We start from the raw sequence: 24,313 nt of genomic DNA, 5'->3' as shown, positions 1-24,313 counted from the left end.
AGTGGAGGATGGCCCAAGTACTTGGGCCCTGCACCCGCATGGGCTCCTGGCTTCGGATCGGTGCAGTGCGCTGGCCGTAGCAGCCATTTGGGGGGTGAACCAACGGAAGGAAGACCTTTCTCTCTAACTCTGTCAAAAAAAAAAAAAAATCACCCTCTCATCTGTGTGCTCTTTAAATCTTATCAGCAGATTGGATCTCCACTGTGGGCACAGCCAGGAGGAAGGGCAATGGCACACAAAGAACAGGCTTCCTTGGACGGCTTAGGGACTTACTAGCTTTGGCATGAGAAAGGCTGTCAATCCAGAAACTGGTAGTTTTTCCAAGTCAAAGTTTCCTGAACAGGGTATTAGCTTTTGATGGACAGGTCTGAAACTTTGTTTCATCATTAAATCAACTGTATCTTAGTTAAGGATACACTTGGCTATATACCAAGTGGCAAGTTGGTTTTTGGGGGTCTGGGTGCCTGAGACTGTTTTTTTTTGGGGGGGGTGCCTGTTGGTGTCTGCAGAAAGTCTTTTGCTGGTGATAGTTTATTGCACAAAAACTCCTCGGATAAAAATATTTCTAAGTACTAAATATGTCACAGGACATCAGCCTGACTGCTAAGGAGCTTACCAACCCTAAAATACCTGTAAAGGCATCCTCTTTTTGTATGCTTTCCTTTACTGAGCTTTCCAGATATTGCATTTTTTTCTTACAAATTGAAGGACTGTGACAACCACGCATCAAAGAGATCCGGCACTGCCACTTTGAACAACACGCTCACTTCACGTCTCTGAATCACATTTTGGTAATTAGGACAATATTTAAAACTTATTATTATACCTGTTACAGTGACCTGTGATCTTTGATGTTGCTGTTCTAATTGTTTTTGGGACACCACAAACTACACTCATATATAAAGGTGAACGTTAGATACATGTTGCCTGGGGCCAGCATTGTGGCATAGCGAGTAAAGCTGCATCCCATATGCAGGCCCATTTGTGTCCCGGATGCTCCGCTTCCAATCCAGCTCCCTGCTAATGGCCTGCGAAAAGCAGCAAAAGATGGCCCCGGTGTTTGGGTCCCTGCCACCCACGTCGGAGGCCTGAAGGAAGCTCCTAGCTTTGGTCTGGCTCAGCCCTGGCTATTGCAGACAAGTAAACCAACAAATGGAAGATCTCTGTCTTTCCTTGTCTCTCTGTAGCTCTTTGAAATAAATAAATCTTTAAGATATTAAAAACAAAAATGTTGCTGGGGCGGTGGGCATTTGGCAGTGGTGAAGCCAGCAACTCGGGATGTCCACACCCACGTCACAGTGCTGGCGTTCCAGTCCCAGGGCAGCCCTCCATTCCCGCTTCCTGCCAATGTGCACTCTGCAAGGCTCCTAGCTTCCACTTCCTCTGGCCTTGGCTCCTGTGCACACACGGGAGTGAACGGACCATCTCTATTTCTGTCTCTCTTTCAAATAAAATAAGCAATAGCTTTACACAAATGTGCCCCGACAGCTTCACCAGCTGGCTGTTTTCTCTCCCTCTCTCTCCTTATCCCAGGGCCTACCCTTCTCCCTGAGATGAATTGAGGCCATTGATAACCTTACCATGGTCTCTAAGTGTTCAAGTATGAGGAGGCGTCCCTTGTGTCCCATTTTAAATCAAAAGCTAGAAATGACTAAGCTTAGTGAAGAAAGCCTAGGTTGAAAGTTGATGAGAAAGGCCAAAAGCTCAGCTCCTTACTCCAGTTATCCAAGTCTTGAATGCAAAAATAAATCTCTTGAAGGAAATTAAAAGTACTACTCCAATAAACACACCAATGATAAGAAAGGCAAACAGCTCATGGCCGATAAGGAAACTGTTTTAGTGGTCTGGATAGAAGATCAAAGCAGCCACACATTTCCCTAAGCCAAAACCTAATCCAGAGCCAAGCCCTGACTCTCCAATTCTGTGAAGGTTGAGAAAGGTGAGACACCTGCAGAGGGAAAGTCTGACGCCAGCACAGGTTGCTCCGGGAGGCTTAAGAAAAGGGGCCGACGTAAGCTACACAAGGGCAGCGGGCAGGAGCAAGGGCTGGGGCAGGAGCCGCAGCAAGTCGTCGGCCGGATCCACCTGGGGCAGGCGAGGAAGGCAGCGACGGATCCGCCCAGGCAGACGGTGAGGCCTTCTGCTGGGAGAAGAGGTCATCCGGGGCTTTCACAGCTGGCGAGGAGAAGTCCCTGCCAGGCTTCAGAGGTTCAGAGGACAGACTGGCTCTCAGACTAACGCAGCTGGAGTGCCCAGCTCCCAGTCTGAAACCCCCGGGCCCTTCAGGATCGTGCGGAGTCCACCCTATCCATGTTCTGTAACTGGAACCCCAGGGCCTGGATGACAGCACGTCTGTTCACAGCATGGCTGACTGAGTATTTTAAGCCCACTTGTTGAGGCCAGAAAAAAGAAATTTATTTCAACATGTGACTGTTCGCTGGCAACACACCTGGTCACTCCCGAGTTCTGCTGGAGACATACGAGAGTCGTGTTTTCAATCCTGCTAACACGATATACATCCTGAAGCTCATGGTGTGAGGAGGAATTGCATGTTTTATTTTTAAAAATACATTTTGTAAGACGATAGCTGTCATAGGTGGTGATTCTTGGCAAAGTAAATGATGTTGGCTAAGTAATCTGTGTGGGTGCAAACTGTTGAAATCTTTACTTAATATATACTAAATCAATCTTCTGTATATAAAGATAATTGGAAATGAATCTTGATGTGAATGGAATGGGAGAGGGAGCGGGAGTTGGGAGGGTTGCGGGTGGGAGGGAAGTTATGGGGGCGGAAAAAGCCATTGTAATCCATAAGCTGTACTTTGGAAATTTATATTCACTAAATAAAAGTTAAAAAAAAAAAAAGAAAAAAGGCCTTAGGAAAAGATTCGCCATTGAGAACGCTCATGACTCATGGGAGGATGTTAGAATAGCAGTAACAGTTCAGAAGAAATCGATTCCAACCCTCATGAATGACTTTGAGGAGAACAAGACTGAAGTGAGGAAGTACCTGCAGATGAGGCGGAAACAGCGAAAGAACTGGAGTTGAAGTGGAGCCTGAAGACGTGACTCAACTGATGCAATCTCGGGGTAAAAACGTTCAACAAGCCAAGAGTTAAAGCGTTCTATTTGTGAAGGAGCATTGAGAGTAATTTCTCTCTTTTTTTAACTTTTATTTAATAAATATAAATTTCCAAAGTACAACTTTTGGATTATAGTGGCTTTTTCCTCCCCATAACCTCCCTCCCACCCACAACCATCCCATCTCCCACTCCCTCTCCCATCCCATTCATATCAAGATTCATTTCCAATTGTCTTTATATACAGAAGATATTTAGTATATACTAAGTAAAGATTTCAACAGTTTGCAACCACACAGAAACACAAAGTGTAAAGTACTGTTTCAGTACTAGTTATAGCATTAATTCACATTGTACAACGCATTAAGGACAGGGATCCGACATGAGGACTAAGTGCACAGTGACTCCTGTTGTTGATTTAATAGTTGACACTCTTATTTATGATGTCAGTAATCACCCGAGGCTCTTGTCATGAGCTGCCAAGGCTATGGAAGCCTTTTGAGTTCACCAACTCCAATCTTATTCAGACAAGGCCATAGTCAAAGTGGAAGTTCTCTCTTCCCTTCAGAGAAAGGTGCCTCCTTCTTTGATGGCCCGTTCTTTCCACTGGGACCACTCACAGAGATCTTTCATTTAGGTCATTTTTTTGCCACAGTGTCTTGGCTTTCCATGCCTGAAATGAGAGTAGTTTCTCGATACAGAAGTGACTTAGGGTGAAGATGCTAGAAATATTGTCGATATGCCAGAGGATTGAACATATTCCATCAACCTGGGAAAGTAATGGCAGGGTTTGAGACATTGTCTGCAAATTTGAAACAAGTTCTGTGAACGAAAAGCTACCAGCTAGCATTGCCTATTGCAGGAAAACCTGGGAGGAAGAATCGTTGATGTGGCAAACTCATTGTTGCCCGATTTTCAGCAATTGCACAGCCACCCCCACCATCAGCAATGTCCACCAGCAAACCTATTGCAACTCACTGAAGGCACAGGCGATTGGATTTTCAAGCAATATTTTTAAATTGAGGTATGTTCATTGTGTTATTAGACATAATGCATATTGTAGATATTTCACAAATAAACTATAGCATACTGCCAACATACATTTTATATACAAACCAAAAAAAATTATGTGACTCACTATATTGCAATATTTTCTTTATTAGGGTGGTCTGGAGCCAATGACATTGTCTCTCCTGAGCTAACGTCTATATTTCAAGGGTGGCATTTTGATAAATATGACAAGACAATCATTTAATTGATAAGGTATGTTTACAACATACTTTCCTTGAGTGCATTTTATAAATATCTGTACTTTCTGAAAAATATATGTACACAGTACAAAATTCAAAAGAAAAAATATAGTAAGAAATATATACCTTCCCTCATCTTGCTTTGAGTTTAAAACATGACTCCACTGGGAGATGCATGGTGCAATGGACATTACTATACTACAGTACTTTAACAGAAGAATAAAACAGAAGACTAGTCAATGAGTTTTAATCTATGGATGTAAAGAAAAAAAAGAAACTGGAGTAGATAGAAGCCAAAACTCATTCTGCAGAGGAGACACTGCGGGGAGCAAACTTTATTGGCAGATTCTATGTACATCTCAACACCTAGTTCTAGGTGCCTGGCACCTGCCATGTATTTGCCATGAATCCTCCCAATCTCTAACCAAGGTAGGCTTCATTATCCAAATGTACTAATGAAGTGGTGATTAAGTAACTTTCTTGAATAGGAATCTTAAGTCAGTTTATCAAAGTTTTGATCCTCACTTTCCTCATCCATAAAATAAGCATAAGCAATGTTTTCCGCAAGTAGAAACCAATCACATCTATGCTGGGGAACAGACAATCGAAGGAGCCCATTCTGGTTTCTTGTATTCTTGTTCCTAAGATCAAACTCTGACCCTTTCAGTCCTTATCCTAAATGACCAACATTTTCTATCTCAGAAAGGAAAATAGAGTCCAAGAATCTCATCTGCCACCATAAGTGATTACAGGAGTCTCCAAAAAGGTCATGGAAAATGTGTATTATTAAAAAAAACTATGCATGAATTTTTAATATTTTTAAGAAAAATAAACTTCACTTTTAATTCCATTTTTCCACTAACTCTTCAAAGTACACTTGCATGCCACTGACATTTCTATTACACCCCATGAGTTGTGATCAAGTTACAAAGACATCTACTTATATATTACCAATTTAGGGAGGGGGATGAAGAAAGAGGCCCTCTGTTTTCATTTCACATCTGCAATTCCCGATTGTGTAACTAAAGCTTACAGCCCCCACGCACTCCACAGTGCCATGAAATAGCAGGTCTGAGTCTGCAGCTTCTATGGGCTGGTTTACCACATTCTTATCGCCCCCTCTCAATCAACACCATCAACATGTGGCCACCCAGATCTAGGAAAAAACTTCTCCAGGGTTTAGATTTTTCAAAACCAGATTAAAGGGAAGTTCAACTGGGCAGAAGCACTGGATTGTAAATGATAAAGACACTTCTGGAAGCACAGTAAGATTAAGAAATCTGTTGGCCAAAACAGTAGGACTATCTTGCTGTCCTGCTCAAGATGAGTGCTAAGGCCTCCAGGAGCCTTTTGGAGCAGTACCAAATGTTCGCTGAGCAAGTGTGGATGCAGTGGACGGAGCACGACCACTCTCACCATTGGAGTACTAAGGATGGAAGCCTGAGCTGGCTCCTGCCCCAGCCTCACACAGAAAGAGGCGCTGAAGAAATACTTGGAGGTAAAATTCAAAGGCTCCCATAGGCCTCAGTTTATAAACTATTTCCAAAGCTCACCGGGGACGACACACATGGAGTTTACACCATGTCTTGATGTTGAATGTTCCACCTGACCCTCTGCACTGAACGTCACTCAGGGGAGGGAGCACCTCCCTTTCTGAAAGGCGGGTGTGCTCCATTCAGTAGCGCAGACACAGATTCATCATCACGGGAGGATTGCTAGGCCTCTCACCTTGCTACAGACAACCAAGTCAACCACGACTCTATCAGTGAACATAGAAAAAGACAATGCCAGTCAACATGTGCAGTGGTGAGTTAAGTCACTTACAGAGAGCTATCTGTCATGGCGTCATCTAGCTTATCATACTGGGGGGTATTTCTCAATGCAGGCACAGATAATGACTTGTCAGAAGCTTAGACAGGTAGTTTGAGTTGTTAGTCATTAACTTTAAGATTTATTTTTTTTAAAAGTCAGTATTACAGAGAGAGGGAGAGACAGATATAGGCATCTTCCATCTGCTGATTCACTCCCCAAGTGGCCACAATGGCCAGAGCTGAGCCAGGAGCTTCATCTGGGTCTCCCACATGGGTGGCAAGGGCCCAAGAACATGGGCCATCTGCTACTACTTTTTCCAGGCCATTAACAGGGAGCTGGATTGGAAGTGGAATAGCTGGGACTTGAATCGACTCCTGTATAGGATGCCAACTTCACAGATGGCAGCTTTACACATTACGCCACAACACTGGCAATAACAAGGTGACTGGGGCCAGTGTTTGAACCCTGATTTTCAACTATACGGAAGATGCACTTGCTATCATGCAGGCACATGGAAGTGATTCAATCACAACACAGCCTTGAGTGTATGTACATTTGTGTGACTTGAGAAGCACTGAACACATCGGATCAAATGGCAAATCCACCTGCTGAGGGATAAAATGCCCAAAGAACAGGTACGCTGTCAAGCATTGGAATATTCTTGATTATATCAAGGCTGTATCAGAGCACCTGGGTGCAAACCTCAGACCAGGCTCACGACTCCAGCTTCCCGCTAATGTGATCTCTGAGAGACGACGGCAGTGAGGGCACAAGTGAGTGAGCTCCTACCACCCACGTGAGAATCCTGCACCGACTTCCCAGCTCCTGGTCTGGCCCAGCAGTGGCAGGAATTTCTTGGGCGAATCACTGGATAGGAGTTCGTGCTCTCTATTTTTCAAACTGTATTGAAAAATGTACCAAAGAAACTTCAGCACATACCCTTGTCTAATGAGATCTGTTTAAAAATTTCTATGGAAACACAGGATATCTAGAAGCGAGTTACAGAGGACGCAAACCTTATCCCTCTTGAAGCAGCCTCTCAGCCTGTTGAGCGCAGTGATACAAATGGCTGCGGTCAGCTGTTCTGTGTATAGCATCCCAGCGAGAGCAGATGGAGTGTGCCTTTGTCAACTGCTTCAGTTACCTTCGAAAGAAATCAATGCACTCAATCTCCTGAGATTTCTTTTTAAACCTCACGCTGACAGTTCACGTGTAGTGATCAATTGGTGCTGATGGTATCCCCTATTGTACCCCATCTTTAACAAGAGAGGCTGTGGCTTAGTAAGCTAAGTCTCTGCCTGCAGGGTGGCATCCCACATGGACACTGGTTTGTATCCAGGCTGCTCCTCTTCTGATCCAGCTCTCTGCTTATGGCCTGGGAAAGCAGTGAAAGATGGCCCAAGTGCTTGGGCCCCCGCACCCACGTGGGAGACCCGGAAGAAGCTCCTGGCTCCTGGCTCCTGGCTTCGGACTGGCTCAGCTTGGGCCATTGTGGCCATTTGGGGAGTGAACCAGCAAATGAAAGCCCTTTCTCTCTGCCTCTCTTTAACTCTACCTCTCAAAATAAATAAAATTAAAAAAAATAGGGGGGAGGGGAGAGAGAGAGAAGCTATTTGAATAACATGCTCTCGTGGACTTGTTGCAAGAAGTTTGTCTGCAAAAGTGAAGAAATATGCTGTCTTGTTTGTAGAATAACAAAGCCTCCACCAGGAGAAATCCTATACCCAATCTCTGCCTCTCCCATGATTTTTGTAAAGGAATTGGTAGCCAGAATATCATCAGTTTCCCATTAGAAATGAGGTGACTTCACACTGCGACATATCTTGTGACAGGGTAAACGGTCATAACTACTAAAGTGTCCCTCTCAGTCTTCTCCCACTCGGCCTGGTACCAATGACATTGAACGCTGAGTGTACAGTGGCAGAGATTCCACTTTATAATAAGGAAACACAGAAAAACTTGAAGTGTTTGTATTCTAGCCTAAATAAATTAGATTATGCATTAAAAAATAAAACACTTCCAAGTCAGGCTGTTGCCTTGAGAAAGGATTTTTTCACGACACTCTCACATCTCTCCTCTCCCCTTTAACCTATCCCAGTTCCAGCCTGAAGGACCCAGATGACTGAGTCCTCCAGTGGGCCAGAGAAGAAACTTCTGCCATCCACGCTAGTAGAGCTCCCAGACCTGCTCTTTTGTGGTAGCAAACAGCATCACAGGGTAACAGACAATACACCCACTCTTCTTCCCAGGGACTGCCTGGAGGAGGGAGAGCAAGAAAGCCAAGGGCAGAAGCGATGTGTGTGCCAAGCGCCTGCTCCTCCAGCTCAGATAACTGAGGAGAGTTCAGGAGTTCAAGGGTGGCTCCCGGCCCAACCCTCCACTTGGGACTGCTGGAGGGAGGAGCTGACCTGCACCAGGCTGGAGAGGCTCCCACGGCACTCGGCAGCGCAGCAGCTCAGGAGCTGGCTACAGTTTCCCAAATGGCCCCAGTTCCCATGTGCATATACGTGGAGGATCCTGTGGCTACTGGCTCTTTGGGGCAGTTTCCCAGTAGGAATTGTTGCAGTAGTCAGGGGGTTGCTGGTAGAGAGGGTTACAGAGCAGGTGCCCACTCCTAGGAATCCGAAGGGTGATAGCACCGGAGAAACCAGATGACAGAGTGGCCACAGACTTGCCCTAACCACCTGGAGACGTAAGAGCAGCCTTCGGGGGCTGCCGTACGCCTTCCTAACCATTGCTTCGGAGCAGATATCGCGAAGTGCACATGCGAGGTTGAAATCCGTATGAGGAACAGAGGGCATCGTGCAGACTTTTTAGGCACACCACTGTTGCCACAACCACAGACCTGAGCCACAACCATCAGCTGGGCTAGTACCAACGAAGTAGGCTAGGTCCACTGTCCTCAGACACTGCGCCCCAGACATCATAAAGCCCACACCTGTCCCCACACAGCCACCGAAGCCATCTAGGAGGGGTACTGATGGGGCACCCCTGGTAAGAAATATCAAAGTCCCGTTTTTGTCCCCCCCCCTAAAATTTGGACGTTATCTGAAATGTTTGTTTTTCTTTACTAGAGCTAAAAAGTGATTTTTTTTCTCCTACTGAAGTCAAGGAGAAGCCTACAATATTTGTAGATAAAAAATATGAGGGTCTTTCAAAAATCTTACAGAAACATTGAATTAGAAGATAGGTTTATTTGGGTGCAAAGAATTTTGCAACGCTCACGTAGGGTTTTCCTGTACACATCTTCCACAGACACTTGGAAGACTCTTCAAGGAGCACATCTCCATTGTAGTGTAAGGAACGTTGGCAACTCTCTTATATTTGTCTTTGAAATTCACAAGAAACAAGTCTGCTCATTACAGCCAAAGTAATGTGACTTCAAAAGAAAGTGTGTAGCGTATATTTAGCTTAGCAGCCGAGATGCCTGTGTCCCATAGCCGGGTACCTGCTTGCTCTCCCAATTTCCGCTCCTTACTGCAGCTTCCTGCTCACGCCGACCCAGGGAGGCAGCAGTGATGGCCCAAGTAACTGGATTCCCTCCACCCATGTGGGAGACTCTGATCGAGTTCTCAGCTCTTGGCTCTGGCCCTAGCTGCTGCAGGCATTTTGGAAGTGAACCTGTGGCTGGGAGTTGGCTCTGTAATGCTCTCTTTTCTGTGTCTCTCTGCCTCCAAGTAAAATTACAAATAAATTAAAGTTGGCGCGGCTCAATAGGCTAATCCTCCACCTTGCGGCGCTGGCACACCAGGTTCTAGTCCCGGTCGGGGCGCCAGATTCTGTCCCGGTTGCCCCTCTTCCAGGCCAGCTCTCTGCTGTGGCCAGGGAGTGCAGTGGAGGATGGCCCAAGTGCTTAGGCCCTGCACCCCATGGGAAACCAGGATAAGTACCTGGCTCCTGCCATCGGATCAGTGCGGTGCGCCAGCTGCAGCACACTGGCCATGGCAGCCATTGGAGGGTGAACCAACGGCAAAGGAGGACCTTTCTCTCTGTCTCTCTCTCTCACTGTCCACTCTGCCTGTCAAAAAAAAAAAAAAAAAAAAGATATCCTTATTTCTACAATATCTCTGAACAAAAGCTATAGGAATATGTGTATTTTATTGCTATAGTTTAAGTATCCTTAACTCAAGATTATAAATAAACTGCATTTTTGTTTTATAGTTGTAATGGTCTAAAAAGTATTATCTCCTCTCAGAGAGGCTCCTTAGGCGGTTTAAGGATTTAATTTGAGAAAGAAAGAAAGCCAGTTCCCATAGAGTTAGGGATCAAGATTCAAAATTCCCCAGCAGTGTAGCTATCCACAGATCTGGGACCCAAGTTCTAACAGCAGCAACTCTACAGCAAACTCTGATCCAGATGTAACTAACCCAAACGGAGACACTGGGTCAGCGGTCATGTTACACCATGCCTTACAGGTTCTGATAGGCTGGAATGCCTGTTAAGCGGCCATCTGAAAACCTGGAGCATTACATAATCACTCTTGTTGATAGAAAACAAATGTAGTAACTTTGTATAAATTGCAAGAGCACTTGTTGAACATTAAATCATTTTAAATAGGGGTTCTCATGAGCTGCTGGCTCTTCAAGGCTCCGTGTGTCTGTGTCCTCCACTATGTCAGCCCAGTGAGTGTGCACCTGCCTCCCGGGCTCTTCCAGTTGGCACTGACCGTACAACCACTCACCGCTGCAGCTCACTCCCTTCAGCAGCAGCAATTGGTCTTATGTGAAACTGGGGCTGCCACCATTCCACATCTCTGGGCCTGTCTCTCCCTTACTCTCACTCTTGTTGTCTAGGTGTTTTATCTTCTCATATACTAGTGGGACATCAGATTGATATTCATGGACCCCATCACGCAGAGACACAGCATGGACACGTGTAGCATTTTAATGAGCAAGCATTGGTTAGAACGGGGCCATGAAAAAGACGGTCTGGATTCAGTTAGTTCTGCTGCCAAATAATTCTGCTTCTCCCAAGAAAGTTTGTCCACGTAGTCATGTCCCCCGGTCCCAGGGGAGTACATTGAGGCTGTGCGAGTTTGCTTCTTGGGAACGAATGAGAGTGGAGCTTTCCCAAAGTGCCCCAGCTGCTGCGCATGGCTGGGAGTCTCTTCCTTGTGGACTTGATGTTTTCACTTCACTTGGTGTTTGAAGGAGTCTGGCTGCCACTTTAGCATCTCAGCCACCCACCCCTCCCTACCTCAAAGTAGATTCCATTTGGGTGCATGTACGTTCTCTTCATAGCTTCATCAACACAAGGGGACTTCAAAAAGTTGGTGGGAGAAAATTGAATTAAAAGACAAGTTTATTTGGGTACAAAAATTTTGAAGTCCATGTATGGTATTTTCATAGTTGTTTTTCCTATAAAGACTCCTTTAGACATGGATTTCAAAAGCTTTTTATACTAAAAACAAGCTTATCTTTTCCTTCCATTTTCCATGAACCTTTTAAAGTATTCTCATATGCTTGCAAAGAGAAGTCCTGTATATATCAGGAGACTTTATACTTGACTAACTCTTCCTCTTGGCCCAGTAACGTATCCTTGGGGCACCTGAGCCCCTGGTCCTTCAATCCAGAACCAAAGACCCAGCTCCATTGAGAAGAGCTCCCAGTAATCTCACGTCAATATTATGGATATATAACTGTGCAGACATTAAAGCAGCTGACTAATGCCTGCTCCTACCGAGATTTAGAGAAGGACACACACGAATTTATTTTCGGGTATATTCTTGGCTAACAAAATTGGCTAACAATTAGAAAGACTGTCTGGATTCAGTTAGTGTTATTGCCAAAGATTTCTGCTCCCCAGAAGAAACTCTGTCCCATGCAGGCACATCTCCAGGTCCCGAGGGGATCTACCGGGGCGATCGGGAGAAGCTGCTGCTGGGGTATGTAGAAGAAATGAAGTAATTAGGCAGACAAAAGGAAGCAGGGAAATTGGCAGGAAAGGAATGGAAAGTTGTGCAATGAAACACTATTGTCCCTTGGTATCCACAGGGGATTGATTCCATGACACCATGTCTAGCAAAAGATGATGCTCAAGTTCCTTATATAAAATGCTATATTCGTGTATCATCTACTCACTTTCAAACATCTCTAGATTAGTTATCACACCTCATATATCACACATGTTATATAACTAGTTGTTACACTGAACCGTTTAGAGAATAATGCAAGGAAATATTCTATACATATTCAGTACAGGTACAATGTTTTTCCTGAGTATTGTCCATCCACAGTTGGATTACTCTGCTTATGCAGAACCCATGGATACAAGGAGCCCACCTTGCTGGCAATATCAAAGAAGAGAATTCAAGATGACCCAGGCCTGCTGGGTAGTATGAACAGAAAGAAGCACTGGGGGTTGAGAAGCTGGGAGGTGGAGACGGAAACCCAGAATTCCAGAGTTACAAACTCAGAAAAATTTTCTTAGCCAAGATGGCCAATCATCTGCTGGCTCCACTTTCCTCTTCTGAACAGAATTCTCACTTATTTAGGGCAGAAATGTCATCACCACAAGACACTGCCCCTACTGGACTCCCTTGCAGCTAACAGTCTGATGCGACACCAACGAGACAGAGGCGCCTATCACTGCCAACGTCTCTGTCAGCAAGTGAGGGAGCCTCAGGAAGGAGGGAACACTGCTCCTGCTCTTGCTTCCCTCACCGTGAGTGGTCCTGGTGTTTGCATGTGCTGTCTTACATCTCCCAGGAAACAAAGGCTACGCCCAGAGGCTGAGAGCTGCAGGAGTGTGACTCCCTACAACATCCTGGCCTAGAGTGTTTTCTTTATGACTGGTGCATTTCTGCCAGAGCATAGTATATTTGAGAACAGACACACCCAGAAGAAAAGGAGTCCTGCAAAGGAATCCTTAGCAAAACAAAACCACATTAGATACCTCTTCCTGCGATGGTGAGGGAGGGATTAAACTTCCAGTAACTGATAAATGGAAATTAACTGTAAATTACTCATCATCATTCATGTAAAATAAAATAGTACGACTAATTTCTATTTTGGGTTCTGCCTTTCTTCTATTTTAGTAAACCTACGAACAAGAGAGATTTCCTAAACTTACATACAAACTGAGTCTGAAGTGTTTCTAATTTTTCTGCGTGAGGTTTCAAAGTGTTCAGCTTCAAACAGTACTTCCTCAGGTGTTTTCAGGAATACAGCTGGCAAGGCGTGGACTACTGTGTTATGATTCTCTAAGACTTTGAGCCCAGGGATACACATATCTCAGTAATCACAGCCTTACAAGCATTCAATCTGTTCTCCTTGCAGCTTTTTGGATTTGGCTATAACCCCATTGAAGCCAAGTTATTAGCTGGATAAGGAAGAAACACCTCCAAAAAGCTGTTCACCCCACAGTTTGCCTAACACAGGCTTTGTTGTCAGGGCAAATCCTAACGTTACACACCCAAGGTGAGTGATGGAGGATTAACTACAGAGTCACAGGAATCTAAGCATGGGAGGGTAGCCCAGTCACTCCAATTTCTGAATCATGCTTCATAGGTTGAACCCACCTTAGATAAACTACGTATTTATTGTTGGTGCAATAAGTATGGACAGAGGATGCATTTCCCATGGCCTCTTAGGAAATTTGAGTTTATGTTTAATATTAATATGTGGTGAAAGGAATATATTTTCTAAAATGTGGAAAATAGAAAAAGGCGATGTTTTTGTTCATTGAGTAAAAGCATTTTTAAAATATATGTAATGTACAAGTGGGTGAATTCATCAGAAGGCAAATATTATCAATCCTATTCATATTCTTTCAGAATTTCTTTAGTTTCTCATTCAAAAATGTCTTAGAGGCCAACTTACATACTACTTAATACAGCAGAACTACCAACAGCTTCAATACTTAGTTTGGAAGAGCAGGATCAGAACCCAGTTCCACCTTAAATGAACCAAGTCATTTTTTCTATTTTAGTTGAAATTTAAGAGGGAAATAGTCCCAGTGGGGACATGCCCACATCAGGGGATGAACATGTTCCAAATGGAAGTATAGTTCCAAGGAGACTTCTAGGTTTTTTATTTCAAGAGTTGGCTCAATACTTCATTACTGAGCAAGTGTGTTTGATCAGGCGAAACCTCCAGATCTGAGCTCCTCTGTGGTCAGGGGAATGCTAATGGCCGTCTGACAGCTTGTCACAGACATTGGATTTTTTCCCTAGCATCCTGGCTGGTTTTCATCCATTCTGGCGGCTTCGAGGATGCAGACTGCCAAGAGACACGATACCCATGATCCTGCGAGAATTTTGTTTCCAGCAAGGTCTTCTACTGTCAGCCCTGCAAAACATCTCTATTCCAAGCCTCACTAGAATTTATAGTTGTATGAGTACAGTTTCAATTGGCATTTTTTTTGTTACATTGGGCGACACATCTCCTTTCTCTATTTCACGAGTCCATGTCTGATCTCCGTGGCAGATCAGAGTGTCTGCAGGATCCAATTCTCTTTGACACAGAGAAGCTCCCTGGACACCACGCCTTTGATTGATTCCACAGCCGGTAAGGACACTCTTTCCATGGCAAACTCTCAGACTGGCAAATGCCCTACGTTACCGAGTAGAGGAAGGAGAGGGGATGCAAAATCACAATACCTGTCCCCAAACACAGTGTGTGCTGGGCAGGGAAGCCGGACTTCCGCTGTCACCTCCTAGGGGAGCCTACATCTCAACCAACGGCAACCGCTGGCTTTTACCTTGGGGTAAACTACATATACAAAATCTAACAATTCTCATTATAAAACATGATGCCTTAACAATATTCTCAGATGCCAGTAACTGATTCGAGCTGCGTTAGGGGAAGGCTTCTCAAAAGTCCCAGGAGGGAGCAATCTCAGGCTTAATCCAATGCGGCTGTGCCCAAGAGCAGAGGGCAAGGGCTTTGGCTTCCCCTCTCCCACCCTCCCTGGGGTGTCCAGGCTCAGGTCTCAGGGAGCTGTGGTTATTCTGAATTTCAAAGACAGCAGTTGTTCAACAAGGACTGTTCCAATGGGCTGAGTGATACTTTGGAGCATGGTGCGTGGGCACCACTCCTACTGAAGTGTGCAGGCATGAGCAGGAAAATGGACTCCCTCGTCTCCCAGCACAGGCATGTCCTGGGCACCAAAGCTGCGTGTGCCAGCAATCACCTGTTGCTGGGCCTTGACAGCAGGTACAGGGAGTAGTGTGGGTAACCATTCACCCTTCCTAAGGCTGAGAGCTTGTGGCACAGCTTGAGCCAAGGAGGGGTGTGGCTGACCCAGAAAGCCTCAGAGACTGCAAAGTGGGTAGGGTGGGACCTTGGGCCTCAGGTCTTGTTTAATCCTAAAAACTACTCCTTGTGCTTCTGTTCCTGCCAACGTATGAGTGGATGAGGCAGAAAGTGAGGCCACAAGGAGGAATAAGCGCAAAGGTGTAACAGCAGAGATTGAGTGTCAGGGTGCGTAGCTGCTGTGGTGTCCAGTACAGACACAGCATGGGGACGGGAGGCCAAGGACAGGCAGACAGAATGCTGGCTACACAAGGGCAGGCTGTTGCTATTATAATGCTTCTCCCCTCAACACCCAACCCAAGAATAGGAGTTCCTTGTCTTGCTCACATCTGTCGCTCTGCCTGGAGAGCTCCACACGGAGCAGGTGCACAATAAATATTCATTGAGTGAGTGATGAATTAAATTGGCTAGTATTTCAGCTCACTTTTATTACTGGGGAGATGAACAGCCAGCCAGCCTATAAAACACATTCTGGATTTAGAAGCAATAAGCATCCACGCATTCAGGTAAAAGCAATAAATCCTTCTTTTGTTCCTTCCCTCCTCTACTTCTCCCTGTCCCCCAAATCATTTGTTTTCTGTGACCTGTGAAAGATCTGTTTTGACCCTGTTGAGGGCCAACACCCACCCCAACTCTGTTGCACCACAGGGTGGGGCCTTGTGCTGACCCCTCTGTGCAGGGAGCTTTTAGCAGCATCACTAAGGTAACCGGGAGGTGGGAACTCGGAGCAATTTTCCACACTACCGCTAAAGCCAAGCCGCAAAGTAGAGGGACACACAGGCAAGGAGTGGATGGCGACTGCCCAAATTTCATCCACTATTAAACCCATTATTAAGCCAGCCCTAGCGATTGAACGCCTTCACTTGCTGCATTGCTGGATTCAGCAAAGCTTCCAAACGGCACACAGAGACCCCCTAATGTTCAGGTTTTCCAGGGACAGAGGAAGCCTCAGTGCAACACAGGGTTCTGTGCGATTCCTTCCCGCACTGTATGGGTCTCTCATTTTCAGCTTGGAACTGGAAACCCTCACCCGCTGCCTCAAAATCTTTGGCAGTGATAAATAAGGTAATTTTCTGTAGACAGCTATATTCAGGGAGAGAATGAGAAAATATGGGAGATTCAGAGTGTGTATGCCTTTGGCTTCCTGACAGCCGTTAGATGAAAACAAATTTTTTAAAGTTCCAGGTAAACTTTAATAACATCACAATCAAGATCCTATTAAATCACTAGCATCCACCAAAATAAATGATTTTTTCAAGCAATTCTCTCCCCAGGTCTCAAGCCTCATCCCGAGTCCAACATAGTGACTTGCTCACAGTCTTCCTGGACAGATACTCATTACATGAATGAAGGCACTCATTAATCAATGTGACATCAAGAATTTGGATAAATGATTCCTATGTCTCCTTAACAGGAGAGAAGCAGACTGATCAACAGGCTGATAGGATTTGCGAGTCCTCTTGAATATTCGGCGATCTGTGATTTCATCTCCCAGACACAGAATTTCCAGTTCTAACATGGAATGTTATGTAGATAGATATTTTAGTACCTCGTCTTTAACTTCATCTTAGTCTTTGGTCCCCTGAGCTTTTTGCCATAGATCCTATTAAGGAAAAGAGATGGAAAGAAAGGCAAGGAGATAGGTCATCCCCATGATGAGGCTGGGATAGAGGAGGGAGTGGAGGAGAGGAGGGAGTCCCCTTGGGGTGAATAGGTACGTTTGGATTCTCTCCCATGTAACTGGCTGTTCTCCACCACATCCACTCTGTGATGGCAAAAAGTACTCAGAACGTTGTATGAGCAGAAAACTCAAAACTGAATGCATCGTTGGGAGACAAGATCCCTGTGGACGTGGCCTTTTCATTCTTCCCATGAGGACCCAAGCCTTTTACTGGGTCCCAATCTTCAACTTTTTTTGGGAAAATGTGGTTAAGGATTTGACCCTAATTATAACATCCTGGCTGTTGAAGCTGCTGTTTTTGCCGGAACAACTACTCAGATCACTGTAATTATCTATCTGCCCTTCTGAGTTCTGCGAAAATAGGACATGACTTGTATGTTTAGAAAAGGTTGAAGAAACTCTTAGTGCTAAAAGGAAAATAGGCTAAAAACTCACCAGTATCTTGTTATAGTTCTATGTTTATCTTTAAAGATTTATGTGACAGGCAGAGCGACAGAGAAAGACTGAGGTATCTTCTGTCTGCTTGTTCACTCCCCGGATGGTAACAGTAGTCAGGGTGGAGCCAGGCCAAAGCCAGGAGCTTCCTCCAGTTCTCCCACAAGGGTGGCAGAAGCCAGCTTCCATTGCTTTCCCAGGTGCATTAGCAGGGAGCTGGATCCAAAACCGAGCAGCTGGGACTTGAACTGGTGTCCACATGGGATGTTGGTGTTGCAGGCACAGCTTAACCTGCCCCAATGCCGGCTCCGTCGTTCTATGTTTTAAGATGATCTTTATTGCAGTAGTAATCCTTTGAATCTTTAGAATTCTTTACCGTTTTAACCCTTGTTATACATACTTTCTTCCATAGAACTATGTGGCCAGTTTGATGGTTATTCTAATTTGCTGACAAAAACAGAAGCAAAGTGGTTTGCCCTGTTTAGTGTCATCTCTGCACTGTTGTCTCTGCAGGAATCCCCCCATCCCTATGGATTCCATCACCCCTTATGTATAATGGTGAGACTGACAAATCATTTTTAAACTAGTCCTCTTTAGAACAGCAACCCCATATATTCTCCTGGACATTCCATAATGTCTCACAAGTGCCTTGAAATTGGTATTTAAAACCAAACTCATCATCTGCAAACTCTGACCTTGACCTCATTTATTCCAGGCCGAACTCCGTGCACCCGACCAGGTCCTGACCTGCCTCCCTGATGCCTCTTCAGTGCCTCATCCAGTACCCAGCTGTCAGAGTGACCTTTTTAAGATCACACACCAAGGGGCCGGCACTGTGGCACAGTAGGTTAATGCCCTGGCCTGCAGTGCTGGCATCCCATATGGGTGCCGGTTCAAGACCTGTGCCCACTTCTGATCCAGCTCTCGGCTATGGCCTGGGAAAGCAGTAAAAGATGGCCCAAGTCCTTGAGCCCCTGAACCCACATGGGAGACCTGGAGGAAGCTCCTGATCAGTGCAGCTCCAGCTATTGTGGCCAACTGGGGAGTGAACCATTGGATGGAGGACCTCTCTGACTTGAAATAAATAAATCTAAAATAAAATAAAATCACATACCCAAAATTGTTACTTTCCCAAGTAAAATCCATGAATAGCTTCCCATGGCCTATAGAATGATGCCCTCATTATTCCATTTGGCACATAGGGCTAGCCCTTGGCCACCTGTCCAGCTGTATAACCTTTTAATTTCTGGGCATATAGCCTACACTCAGTTTTATAACTCAAAGAACACATATGCTTTGCTTCACATCTTCTGTCCATAGCAACAAGGAAGCCATGGGATTTCATTTACACAACATTTTTAAAATGGCAACATTATAGAATTGAAGACCAAGTTAGTGGTTTCTAGGGGCTACAGAGGGGGTTGAGGCAGGAGGCAAGTGGGTGTGACTGCAAAGGGGCACCACGAGCAATCCTTGTAGCAGAGACGCTTGGTCTCTTGCCTACACCATCACGAATACCCTACATATGAACGTGAGCTGTAGATTTGCAAGATGTTACTGTGTGGATAATTGGGTATACTGATTCTCCTATGCTTCTATTATTTCTTATAAGTGCACACAAATCTATAATTCAAGAAGTATTATGAAAAATAATTGACAATTACACCAAACATGTCGATTTGACCAAATGTTTTCAGGATTCCTGAAGATTCTGGCTCCATATCTTAGACCACCCCTAATGCTATGAGAAAATACTCCAGGATGAGTGATTTATCAACAGCAGACACTCATCTATTTTGCACAGTTCTTGGGGCTGAAGTTCAAGGTAAAGGCAGCAGCAGGACCAGTGTCCTCTAAGGGCCCAGGCACTCCAGAACAGACATCTGTTGCTGTGTGCTCACACAGCATGGGGTGAAGGGCACAAGGGCCCAGCTGGATCCCCCCACCCTCTTATAAGGCGCTCATCTCATCCAGGAAGACTCTGCCCTCATTGCTTACCTCTTCAAGGTCCTCCTCACCACAGTCACACTGTTCACTACATTTCAACACATGCATTTAATGGGAGCACATTCAGACTGCAAAACCCAACATCATTGCTTATTAGCTATTTATGAGTTAGGTAGCCTTAATTTTTCCAAGCCCAATTTCTCTCCCTTGTACAGTGTGAATCCCAGCTTCTCTACTTCCTATCTAGCTCCCTGCTAATGCACTTGGGAAAGCAGCGAAAAATGGCTCAAGTGCTTGGCCTGTCACACATGTGGGAGATCTGGATGGAGTTTTAGGCTCCTGGCTTCCACCTGGCCCAGCCCCAACCATTGTGGCCATTTGGGGAGTGAAGCAGTGGATGGAAGTGCTCACTCACGCTCTCTGCCTTTCAGATGAAAGTTTTAAAGAAAACCCACAGTGACTTAATAAACAACATCATTTACAAAGAAATAAGACTTAGAAAAGTTTATTAACTTGCCCAACACCTCAGTTACCAAATGGTTACACACGTGATCTTAGCCAAAAGGCTGAGAAGGGATTCATTGAATGGTTAAGCCCATATTTGAACCCAGGGGATTTCATGCCACGTTTAAGTTCTTAACATAAAGCAATCCCATCTTAATCAAGGGCCTCCTCCTTCTCCTAGTCCTAATGGTGTATGAGAAATCAGTCCCAGGGCCATATAAGGCTCATAAAATCATTTGGTCTAGGGGCTGATGCCGATCTGTGGCATAGTAGGCTAAACCTCTGCCTATAGCACCAGCATCCCATATGGACATTGGTCCGAGTCCCAGCTGCTCCTCTTCCAAACCAGTTCTATTTATGGCCTGGGAAAGCAGGACTAAGTGCTTGGGATCCTGCACCTGCGTGCAAGACCCAGTGGAAGCTCCTGTCTCCTGTCTTTGGACCTGCTCAGTGCCAGCTGTTGCAACCATTTGGGGAGTGAACCAGCAGATGGAAGATCTGTCTCTCCCTCTTTCTGTAACACTAACTCTCAAATGAATAAATTTAAAAAATCATTTTGTCTGGCCCTGCCAAGGCAACCATAGGCAGGACTCAAAATTCCATAACCCTATAGCAGGATAATTTTTAAACTGATAATACTAATACTGGCCTGCAAATGGTGTTTTAAATATCCAAATGACCCTTGGCAAAAAGTTTCCCCACCCCTTCAGAGGTTTAGAATATGCCACCCCCAAATATGCCAGTTTGGCAAAGGATTATCTTAAGTTGAAGGCAATTAAGAAATCACAGACATCAAGAAAAATGTTTTATACCGTAGCATTTTTCCTGAAAACAGAATAAAAAATCCAATTTGTGTTGTTAAAAGATTTATTTGAAAGGCAGAGTTAGAAAGGAGAGGTGAGGCTTCCATCTGCTGCTTCACTCACCAAATGGTGGCAATGGCCAGAGCTGGGCCAAGCCTATGCTGGGAGCTGGCCCTCCATCCCAGCCTCCAACATGGGCAGCACTCATCAAGTACTTAGGCCATTTTCTGCTGCCTTCCCCAGTGCATCACCAAGGAGCTGGGTAGGAAGTGGAACAGCCAATCCTTGAACTGGTGAGCTACCACACAATGTGAGCGATTTCCATATAATGAGTTATTTTTTTTACATTTTTTATAAAGAATATTTGACAGGCAGAGTGACAGAAAACCAGAGAGAGGGAGAGATAGAGCCATCTTCTATCCATTAGTTCTCTCCCCAGATGAGTGCAACAGCCAGGGCTGGGTCAGGCTGAAGCCAGGGGCAGGAACTCCACCCAGGTATCCCGTGTGGGTTATAAGGACACAGGTACTTGGGCCATCATCTGCTGCTTTCCCAGGTGCAGTATCAGGGCGTTACGTCATAACTGGAGCAGCCAGGGCTCGAACCGGTGCTCCAGTAAGGAGATGCCAGAGTCACAAATGGCAACTTAGCCTGCTGTGCCACAACATGGGCCCCTCCGTACAATCAGTTGTTGCGCAGGGTCACACTGACTAAGACAGCAACCTTCTGGTTTCACGCTAGGCAGAACACTTGACCTTGGCAGCTGTTTCACTTGTTCCCGGTTGCTTGATGATCCATAGACCAGTTTCTTTTTATTTGCAATGACTTCTACACAATCCCCTTTCTATATATTTGAGATGACACTAGAAGGTGGCAAGAGTTTAACAACTGAGAAAAGGGCAGGAATTTCTAAGTGAAGAGAACAGTGCCTATCAAAATACAAGGCAGAGAATCCTGCATTTCAGACAGTTCTAGATATAGGCAAGGGCAGAATTAAGGTGCCAACCAATAAGGTGTGTAGCGAGAGTCCACTGCTAGGTTCCCTGAGGGCACTGTCTCATTCCCCCACGTGGAAGGAGCTAGCTTTCTGCATCTTTTCTCAGGGCAGTTACACTAAAGAGAGGAGTCCTCGGCAGCTCAGGACCACTAACGCCCCCCCCCCCCCCATAGCATGTTGGGAGAAGCATTTCACCCTGACTTTGGGTGGACACATTCAGACTGCAGCAGCATGTTTTCAAGGAGGAGTGAGTGATGGATCTGACAGGAGTGTGAAGGATTGGGGTAGGCTAGGACCAGTCTGTGTCCTTCCATACAGTAGCCATCAGCCGCAGGTGGTCAAGAGAAACTTGCTGTGAATGTGAAATATGCGTGGTTTTGAAAAGTTAATTCTACTATTTCTAATATTTAATACTGATTATGTGTTGAAAGTAATTTTGGTAGATAGGACTTAAGTAGATTATTACTATTAATAATTTCTGCTTTTTAAATGTAGCTACCGAAAAATCTCAGGTTACGCTTGTGGCTCCTTTTTCTACAGGATAGTGCTGGGCCAAATTCTGGCCTGACTTGAGTATCAGACCCAAGTTTGAAGGCACTTCTCCCTCAGTTCTGGATATGGCAAAGTGAGGTAGTTATGACAGCACCTGCTGCTATTGTGATAACACTATCGCAATCAAGAGTAAGGGCCAAGTGTTGGGAAGGGCTATTTGAACTGGTGGTTTGTAGGTTTTATTCATGATAGAAATCAATGACAAAGATGAAGATGTCATAAAGGTGATAGAAGTGCTGTAGTTATAAGTAAAACAAGGAACAGTAATCTTCACACACACACACACACACACACACAACAATAACCTCATTCAGGATCAGATTTCCTTATTCAGTCTTTATCACTATCAGTAGCAGGCGTGGAGGTCAAAACTCTCAAGTGCCCCACAAAGACCAAAAAAAAAAAAAAATCAACAAATATACTCAGAAAAATAGCTCGGGGGGATCAGAGTAGTACCATGAAATGGTATTCTCATCAACTCTGCAGAGTGCAAATGGTGAAAATGGCTGCACAGAAAATCACAAGGAGGGGCCGGTGCTGTGGAGTATCAGGTAAAGCCACTGCCTGCCGTGCTAGAATCCCATAAGAGCGCAGGTTTGAGTCCTGGCTACTCCACTTCCTATCCAGCTCTCTGCTGTGGCCTGGGAAAGCAGTGGAAGATGGCCCAAGTCCTGGGACCCCTGTACCTACATGGGAGACCCAGAAGAAGCTCCTGGCTTCAGATTGGCCCAGCTTCGGCAGTTGCAGCCAATTGGGGAGTGAACTGGCAGATGGAAGACTGACCGACCCTCTGCCTCCCCCTCCGTCTCTCCTACTCCCTCCTACTCCTCTTCTGTGTAACTCTGACTTTTAAGTAAATAAATAAATCTAAAAAGAAAAAAAAATCACAGGGGATGTTTTACCTGTGCGACATCACACCCTAGTCTGGGGCAGCCCAAGGACAAGAGGGAGTCCCTCTGTGAAATTTCTCCCATGGGAGAATGGAGAGCAGGAGCATCCAGCAAACTTCATCATCATCATCTTGGACCACTGCAGTCTTAGGAGCTGAGGACCCCCTACAATTGTAGTTGATGCTGATGGACCCGATTGGTCTACACCGGTCTACACTGGTCTACACTGCTGTGCTGCTCTCAGAGGAGGAGGCACGCCTGCGTCCATTCCCCAGGGATCAAACCAGCACAGCACTACACAAAAATTCACAGGGCAAAGCTACCTGTCCTGTGGCACTGCACCATCAAAGACGGGGAATGGAGCTGTCAGTGTTATGCCGACGCAGGGACCTGGGGTGCCACTGTACCCTGTCTTCCTGGGGTCTCCTCTGTAGCTCACACCAGAGACCTGAACACCAGCTCTCCAAATAATCCTCTCACTCATCTTACCACATGCACACTACCAGACCAAACGTGCCCATGGCCCTGAATTCAGGCACCACAGTATCTCCATGCACCCCCGAGTCCAGGACCCTGACTCTGCAGCTGCTCTCAGAACCTGCACAAAAATGCCAGGGTCATCACTGCTGTAAATATACCTGTGCCCTAGAACCCAACAGGATCACTGAGGCAGGCATGCCCGCACACCTGCATACCCAGCCTTGGCGCCCACAGGGATACCTCTGGGCATGACTTACCCTTCAGGGTAAAGGGAGAAGGGGAGGACACTACCAGGCTTCATCATCAAGGTCCTCAATAATATTTACCTCTGCTACTTCCACCACACTGCCACAGCTTGGGCCACCAAGGACTTATATAATCGTTGCTGACAGTGGCCTCAACTGACAGAGCTAGATAGAGACTATACCACTGAACTCACCCTACAGCTGGAGTGTCCACCTCACCAGCCAGCACCCTTGCACTCACTCCAAGGTTACTATTCCCTCAAGTGTGCAGATACCTAGGCAAGGCCATAAGAAACACACAAAAAAGCAAGCAAACACAACAACATCTCCAAAAGAACAAAAGACTTTTTCAGTAACCAACTGCCTCTAAAGTGGAGGTATAT

The 24,313-nt window shown here is 45.5% G+C and overlaps 1 long non-coding RNA gene across 3 annotated transcripts in view; it reads right to left on the bottom strand.

The window, feature by feature from the left end:
• The window catches only part of LOC149121823 (uncharacterized), a 39,309-nt gene that overhangs the window by 5,639 nt on the left and 9,357 nt on the right, over window positions 1-24,313 (bottom strand). The window lies entirely within an intron of this gene.

This window comes from Oryctolagus cuniculus, chromosome 16, assembly GCF_051225735.1.
Source record: "Oryctolagus cuniculus isolate XC-2025 breed Fujian yellow rabbit chromosome 16, ASM5122573v1, whole genome shotgun sequence".
NCBI classification, from domain to species: Eukaryota; Metazoa; Chordata; class Mammalia; order Lagomorpha; family Leporidae; genus Oryctolagus; species Oryctolagus cuniculus.
Note: the sequence above shows the minus strand (reverse complement) of the source record. Positions and strands in the feature narration are given on the sequence as shown.